Source organism: Rhopalosiphum padi, chromosome 4 (assembly GCF_020882245.1).
Source record: "Rhopalosiphum padi isolate XX-2018 chromosome 4, ASM2088224v1, whole genome shotgun sequence".
In the NCBI taxonomy this organism is placed as follows: domain Eukaryota; kingdom Metazoa; phylum Arthropoda; class Insecta; order Hemiptera; family Aphididae; genus Rhopalosiphum; species Rhopalosiphum padi.
Genome location: NC_083600.1, coordinates 19,572,247 through 19,581,550, shown reverse-complemented (window position 1 = coordinate 19,581,550; position 9,304 = coordinate 19,572,247). Strand labels below are relative to the sequence as shown.

Genomic DNA, 9,304 nt, shown 5'->3' with positions numbered 1-9,304 from the left:
TAAAATGTATAGTTGATGTGATAAAAATTATTTATTGTTTTGTTGCATTAAAAAATTCTTATCCAATTTGTCATTGAATCCAGTCTATATAAATGTAAATATAATCCTCATTATATTATCATACGTATATATAAAATAATAATAATAAATTAAACAAACCCTTTGCAGGTGTATTTTTGTCCACGTAGAAACTTACATATGTAACCGCTTACCTGCTATGTTTCGTGTGGGAATTTACCAAACCCCAATTATGTTAGGTGGTAAAAGTTAGGACAAGGTCATAACCCAACTCACATTATTGAAATAAAGTAAAGTAATGCTATCAGATATTTCCAACGCCCTATATACTGGGTGATTCAATAAACACGGTCGCGTTGAAACATGCTCACCCCCCCTCATTTCCCTTTGATAATTAAATTAGTTCAAATTCTGGTTTTTGAAATTTTGAAGTGTACTTAATGACTAAATTTTCAAAACTTTAAATTATTCACCATTTAAGATATACCGTGTGGTATACTGGTATTAATACAAACTTATTTTTATGTACTAAGAAATACTGTTTCACCAAATAGTATCTAAGTTATAAAACTTAAAATACCCACTAACTAATAATATTATGATAAAATGCTAATATGGACGTCTTATAATTTATAAAAATTGTCAAAATATAATTAATACCAGCCTATAATAATTACGACGTATCATATTTTATGTAAAACAATAATTATTCTTAGTACTCAAATACAATAATACATTTACAGTGGAAAAGGGAGGCTCTCGCTTGAAAATTGACGTCTGCACCGTCGCAGTATTCTCCTTAAAATATTGAAAATCTAAGTATTCGAATCGTTTGTCAATATTACAATAGTCTCTCGGCAAGCATATACTCATTAGGACTTCCAAAAACCTGCAGAGTTTGTAGAACAAGCGCATAGTCAAACAGTATATAAAACGGTGCGGAGCGTGCTCGGCGAATTCAGAATTACCCTGTTTGTGCACGGCAGCGAGCAACGGCAGTGTACTAAGTACTATATTATAGTCTCTGTGTCGTATACAGCCCGCAGTGGCGATAATAATAATATTACACGCCACCCTGCCGCGAGGCGATTCTCTTCGGACGTTGGCTCGCGCCCCGCAGTGGCGACTGCGACTGCGACGACGGGGGAGGTGCGCGCGTACACGGGGGTAAGTGTGTAGACGTTCGGTGTACGGGGGCGGCGGACAGGGTGAGGGGGGGCGCTAAAAGGGGCGGCGGCGGCCATGGCGGCGTATTGCTGGCGCCGACTGCCACCGACCGTCTGCCGGCGGCGGCGGCGGCGGCACGCTTGGGCCACACGGTCGCCGCCGACGCCGACGACGCGCCGAGACGGTTCTCTGTTGTTGCGTTGTACTCGCGCCGTACACTCTGTTGCTTAGTGTACGGGACGACGACGGCGGCGACGGCCGACGCGAACGGGCACGACGCTTTCAATGATGATGGTTTATCAGTTCGTCGTGGTCCGCTACTACGCCGCGACCGTATCGGCGGTCGCCACCGGGTGATTGCCGGACGACGTCGAGGAGGAAGTAGCAGCAGCAGCAGCGGCAGCGGACGTCGAGATAATAATATTATTATACACTGGCCGCACGACATTATACTATAGACACACCGGAAGTCCGGTACCGTCTGGCTACCGTATAGCGAGACACGGGACGCGCGAGATCTCCTCGCGGTCGCCGCCGCAGATTACAGGTAGGCGCAGATTTTGTTGTCGCAATACGCGTACCGGCGGCAAATGCGACGAATAATATTATTACTGTGACGATACGAATTAGCGGTGTTCGTTGTACCGGGTATAATATTATGGGTATATTATTATATATTACCATGTGTGTGATTAGCTCGTCACTTGCGAGTATCGTTTAAAAACCAATTGGTTTTGAGACGACAGATTCGATAACGAATTATTTTGTTCCGGACGATCACAATGTAAGACGCTACGCGTGTCTTTTCGCATGACATTTCGGGTTTGTTGTGTTGTATTTTATTTGATTATTATTGTGTTTTTAGTGCTGCAGTACGCTTAGATTATTATTTCTAAGAGTGCAACGATATATTAATATCGTCGTTGTTCATCATACTACAGTATAATATATTGAAACGAAATATTAATAAATAAAAACGTCTTTTTTTATTATTATTATTATCACCCATTTGCAAGTAATTTTGCATTTACTAGAACTATTTGCTTTGAAATACTAATACTAGTTGCGCGTTTTATTAAAATCCATATTATTATCTATACAAAAATAATAATTATTTATTATTTTGATTTTTTATCCATAATATATAATTTAGTGCATATTTAAATGAATATATTAATGTATTAATGTTTTCAAGAGCATATTATAATAACAGACCATTTTGTCATACGAACTGTAGCTGCAGAATATACAATTAACTCGAAACATTGCAGATGTAAATATTACTAGGAAAACCTTATATTATAAGTACGTGTTTTGTTGTAGAAATGATGAAACTCGAAACGGATCAATGGTTTAAAACTATTTTGTAAAGTAATATTCCGAAAAACTGAATTAAAATAACACCCAACATTTATTGCCTTCACGTATCGGCAATTTATGCTCAACCTATTCGGTAAAATGTATATATATATATATACATTTATTATATATAGTCGGTCTTCTTTTCTCTGCTATTTTCTCGGGACAGTCATGATTATAAAAACCACCAACAATATTTTTGTGGTAGTGCATTTTCCATTTCGTTGACAAAAAAACCGTAATTTTTTGGTTTTCGGTGGTCTTTTCAAGAAACCACCGTTCGTAGCATAGGTAGGTAAAACTAATATAAAATGACTCACACTCGGCGACCAATGGCACAGCCGAATTACGTGATCCGAAAGCAAAATTTTGCCCCTAATAAACACTTTTTTCCCACCCTCGCACATATAAATATTTATTTTCTTCTATCGTTATCCCGAATTATTCAAATTTGACATTTTGGTCGTGTTCTTGAAAAATTCCAATTCTATACACATATATCGTGCTTGAAATAAATATATATTATTTTTTCGTAACATCGTGTGCCTACTCTGTAAACGGTTTTTTTTAAAAATAATTTTCTAAATTTTAAATGTTTTCTCTTTATGCAATCACATTATCATAAGACCCCATAATTATTATCGAGATGTTTCCTTCCCCATAATTATCGGCTGTAAAATCTATATCATTACCATAGAATATAATAACACATTATATTACGCGATATCAAAATCGGTTTTTAGTACTTTATTATATGGATATTTTAAATTTGAACATTTTACTTTTATCGAACACGTATTTTATTTTAAATATAAAAACGTTGTTAGTTTAGTGTTCGTTTTTATTATTATTATTGGAAATAATATATACTTATTGAAACTTATTATTGATTTTCGTTTAATATTTATTTATAAGTTTCTTGAGTATAATATTATACACTATAAAATATCGACGATAGTGGTTTTGTAAGTAGTGATGAGAATATTATACTTGAATTTAGATATAGGTACTAGATAAAAATATGTACTATAATAATTATATCCTGTCAACTATTATTATCGACAATATTTGTTTTAGTATTTTTATTTCCAACTGTCGATAATATTGTATATGGCCTACTATCACAAATAAATGCTACAACCGATAATAATTATAGTTTTAAGTGCAAAACAATGAATAAAAAATAATTCTTAAAATATCTTCTTAATTTTTTTTTCCATAAAGCGCCATAAACATTTTTCAAATAATTTAATTGCTTTTATTCAACAACAAGAATAAAATGCTTAGTTATACTCATATACGCACACATCATAATATCTCGATCATTTAGTATTTACAATACAAATAGTTATACGTTTATTATGTTTATAGAAGATATTTATTCTATGGAATATAATACATTTAATGGTAGTGTGCTAAGATACAATAAAATAAAGTACTATAAACTAAATCGTATTTAACATAAAAATTCTTGTACCATAAACAAAAAAAAAATCAATGCGATATAAATTATTATTTCTTCACGTTGTTCAAGCATCAAATTAAAACATAATAATGTTATTATATTATTTAATTTTCTAAGATACAAGCCTAACAAATTAAACTAGTGGTGTGTACTTATATTATACAAAAATTAATAAATTAATTGAGATAAATATGGCCTACATTTTTTTATTTTAAAATTAGTTTTCTATGACGTGTTTTAATTTTTAGTATATTTTATTTAAATATTAATAATATATAATTTAAAACATACATTATATTATTGTAAAACATCATTTGTGCAATCAAAAATTATATTTATGTTATAATATCGTTCTCATAAATAAATTATATCTTTCAAATAATATTATTACATATATTGATTAAATTGATTAACACAATCTATATATTATTACGATTGGTATCTTAAAGTAGTTAAATTATACATTTTAATTTTGTTTAACCTTATTCAAATAACTGATTAAATTATGAAATTACCAGGTTAATATGAAATTTAGTACTAAAAATGTTTCTAAATTTGTATTAACATTATATTATGTTGTAATCGCAAATATCTTGTACGAAGGTTTTTGTTTTTGTTGCCTGTGAAAGTTCAAGGATGAACAAAGTACTGATAGTAGTCATTATTATTCTGTAATGGCTGTAGTATGTTCTTCCAGTTAATATATGAACAGCTTAATGATATAATATTATAAAGTTTATAAAAATTGTTATAGTATTAGAATATCCCGTTGAAAATGCTTTAGAAATAAAAATAGTAACATTTATGGATAATTCTAAAATAATATTTCTTAAAAATATATATATATATTTTTTCATATATCAACGAAATAATAGCGTATATACATTTTAAATTATTGTTAAAAAATATTCTTATAAATCATTATTAATAATTTATTATGTTATGACATTTGTCATTTTCTTATGTTATTTGTTATATAATAGTAAAATATTTGATGATATTTATGTGCAAAATTATTCAATTTAGGTTTTTAGGTTACAAAATGTAAAATATTTATTTAAACATTTAATGACATAGTTTGTTGTGGTAGCATGTACTTACTCGCTATTCATGTGCAATGTGCATGTCTTATGCAATTTTATAATGCGGAAGTCAGGATATCATAAACATGTTGCTAAATAAAATACAATTTACAAACACGAGTGAATATTCAAGTATAATAAATAGGTACATTGTATTTTAGAAATCATATTATTTTTATTTAGAAATCCAAATGTTCTAATCAAATACTATAGGCTTATAAATTAATCAAATGTGTTACTTTATTATAATAAGTTATATAAATTATAATAGATTTTTTTTACTTATATACGTTTTAAAATTACAGATGCTCTTGGTGCATCTAGATGGGGTCTCAAGAGAGCTTAGCCACATTTCAATAACAGTTATATCAGCATTTGGTAATATTTATATTTTGATATTTTTTTTATTAAGTTCATAGCAATATTTTTGAATTTGATTCAAGTCTCTTTATAAATAATACAAATCTTATAACTTGTAAAATTTTCCTTAATAAATAATAGATGATGTGGATATAATATATAAAATACAGTGAAATTAACTCATTTCATTACGTTACATTAAGCGGCTCCAATGCTTTACCACTTAAAGTCTGCTGTACATCGCATCTGGATGAAAAATTGTTCCAGGCTAGCATCCAGCAGGTTTTCTATTGTCTGAACATTTTCACATTGGCATTCAACGTCTATCCTCTCTCTTATTATTCAACATTTTCTCAGTTTCTTCTTAGTCTGTCCAACTCTCATTTACAGATGGTTTAGTCCTCCCGACGGTCAATTTATTATCGCACCCTAACCGAAAATTCTTTGCGACGTCTTGTAGGCTTCATTATTCTATAGTATTACTTTTATTTCGTAAGTGATGATCTTTAATTCCTCGAATTACATTTTAGGATACCCTTTTTTTATTTTATTCGAAAAATTATATTGATGTGTCATTATTGGATACTTTTCGTCCGAGATCTGTTACGTCCGTTTAATCTCAATAGTGATTTGTCTATGTAGTTAATTTCTGTATCGATGTCCATTGAAAGCATTCTATCGTTATGGATATGATTGTAGTGACTGTGATATCTATTTATTTCGTGTGTACTTATCTACCCTAAACCGAACATGTATATTAGATTACCGAGAAGCAAAAAGATAATGCTGAGATTCTAACTGTTTAGAGGTAAACACTCACTAGCTGACTAAATTATTGAGAAAAGTATTTCTATTGCATACTTTTAGTTTTACAAAAAAAAATATATGACAATCTATCAAGAGTTCTGTGCTTAGATAATTAGTGTACTATTTTTAACTCGATTCCTTTCCATATAATTTCCAGTTCTATAATAATTGTTTGTCTGTTTCACTCAAATAATAAATCGCTCGTATCTGGTTTATTTTTATAAATTATACTACTCCATTTTGGATTATTACGAAATAAAATGTATTACTATTATCTGATATATATGTTTATTCTATAATAATCATCCAGTTTATTATTAAATATTGCAAACAGTAGTCATATTACTTATATTTCGATATTTTTTAATATTTCAATTTAAATCGTATTTTTGATAATTTTATTATCATTTATGTAAATTTGTTGAGTATACATTTAAAAGCATAAAATTATAAATTGTATTGTTAATTTTAATGTTTTAATTTGAAAAACACAGACACATACGCATCACTGATTTGATATTTATTAATAATTAAATTTTAGATTATTTTATGATGTAAAGTTTGTATATCATCGTATCATATACAGACTATACGTTTACTGTATTAGTTAAGTTTTAATTAATCTCAGATATTTCGTACTCAAACACAAATACTGAACGTCATGCGTGTGTATAAACTCGGAGATTCGTATTATTGCTTACTTGTTGATCGTAGGCATACCTACGACCTACCTATAATATCGTTTAATTATTTAGTTTTGCCTCAATGTAAATGAAATATATATATTATGTATATGTATATTTTATTATTAAATGTATGACTAAAAATCGATATACCTAAAAAAAACTTGACAAGACAACACGGTCTGTTGTACAAGCGAAATACACAATTTAACATAATAAACATCCCACGGTTCACGAGAAATACAGATTATACTTCGTAGATAGGGGTTGTAGGTAGTTACCTCCCTATTGACCACCCCTAGAGATTTGTTGTACGTTGTCGGGTTCTAGTTGATATAGATTCAAATACGATACAGCAGAGACTATAGTACAACCGGAAGGAAAGAGGGAAATCGGCAGACCCATATATTTCTTTACAAGCGTATACAACGGAGACGCCGACTAGTAAATCGTGTTTATACGTTAAAAATGTATATTAAATTACACAATTAATTTTAGTAACCAGATTGAGATTTGAAGTTGTATAGTGAGCGATAGAGAGAGAAAAATCGAGTGAGAGCACTAGTCATTGAATAAATTGTATGGTTAAATAATTCAGTTAATATTTATTACGCATGTTATATTGGATCTTTTCCGACATCCCGTTCAAGTCGTAATAATAATTGGATAACAGACAAATTATTATTGTTGACACTTAAATATTTTGAGCAAAAAATATTTTATTGAACATTTTTTGGAACTAATTGATAATTAATAGCATTAAATATGTGTATTTTGTTTCACTAGTTCGAAGCTAGTTTCAAGGTTATTAAGTAAAATTATACTGTCATAAAATAACACGAACGTGTTTGAAACGAAATATCTTATTAAAAAAAAAAAAAAATTATAAAAATATTTTAAATAAAACATAATAAAATACATATCATAGAAAAATATTAATATATATAGGTATATATATGTTGTTGATAATGTTATGATTCATAATTTATGAATTAAAATTATTTTTCGTCGTGATGCATGCAACGATAAAAATAACAAAATACAATTGAACAGTTTGAAAATATATATATATATTTTTTTATGTTTAAACTCCTGTTGATCAATATTGTCCTAATTTCGAAATATATTTTGTTTATATTTGTAGTTTACAATTTACTAACCGATGTCGATCCATTACATGGATTTCATCTCGATCACCTTTAAAATATGACGGCACGTTTAGTATATTTTATATCGAAATAGATAATAATATGTGACCACTAAAAGTCATTTTAAAATTTTGTGGAAATCATTATTTTTTATCCTCAAATACGGTCTTTTAGTAACATTTCGTTTGAAGTTTACACAGGTAAACTTTTCGACTTCTTTGAACAATACTATGATATTGCACGCACATACGAAACGTAAAATGAAATACGTATCCTAGGCGCCTACGTATACGATCATAGAAGGTACATATTATTGTACGCACGCTTCCGGTCTCTTGTTGCTTGCCGGCGCGCGTTCGTTTATTCGTCGAACTGAATAAATATAAAACGGAGAGAGAAGAAATAATAGAAATAATAGTCAATGCAAATCGTTTGAACCACGTGTATAGAATATTGGTAAAAGCATCCGCAGGTACACGCCTATAACACGGCGAGCAACGCCAACCGTAATTTTTTTTTTATATTTTTGTACAGCACGTTTACGTATTATATCCTATTCTATTATATGCTTTCGCTTTTGTGCATATATTACAGGGACAAATTTGGGCCGTACACGTGTGTCCGTAAAAGGCTCCCCACCTGACGCAGCAAGTCCGACGCGTATAATAGTTAACCCCACACGCTATGCTCCGTGTAATACGCACCGTCACCCGCACGCACACACACACACACACACACACACACCTACTAACCATAGGATATATTGTAGGATATACACTTTTACGGGAGACACAATACTTGGTCACCACAACTCCCCTCACCGCAGCTGCCGACGCTACAACCGTTTTGCCAGGCCAAAAACTTTGGTAATGTGGAATTTTACGCCTCGGCGATTCGAGTCCGCGTTTTATTTGCACTTTTTCGCGTCCTGGATTCTTCGTGCCTCGCACCGGTTGCCGTGGAGGTATTAATATACTACCGTACGTGGTACGTATTAAAACAATAGCGCTTCGAATGCATTTCCGTATTTGTTTTTACGACCGAACAATCGAAACGTTTCGCATAAACGAATTACACACAAAAAGATATGATTCACGAACAAAGTAGAACGTTAGGAGTGGTACAACGGTATTGTATTATTATTACACGATGGAATCAATGCAGTGTAGTCAGTAAATAATTATCAGATTGAACGTTTGATAATAATAACAGGTA

The 9,304-nt window shown here is 30.9% G+C and overlaps 1 protein-coding gene across 3 annotated transcripts in view; it reads left to right on the top strand.

Moving 5' to 3' along the window:
- Positions 1-1,343: 1,343 nt before the first annotated feature.
- Positions 1,344-9,304, top strand: part of LOC132929464 (uncharacterized) — a 70,653-nt gene continuing 62,692 nt past the window's right edge. For 2 of the 3 annotated variants that reach the window (XM_060994830.1, XM_060994828.1), the window contains exon 1: positions 1,344-1,732. The gene's annotated coding sequence lies outside the window, so the exon portion shown is untranslated. Of the gene's footprint in view, positions 1,733-5,396; positions 5,470-9,304 lie in introns of all 3 variants that reach the window. The other variant, XM_060994829.1, reaches the window with a different exon arrangement.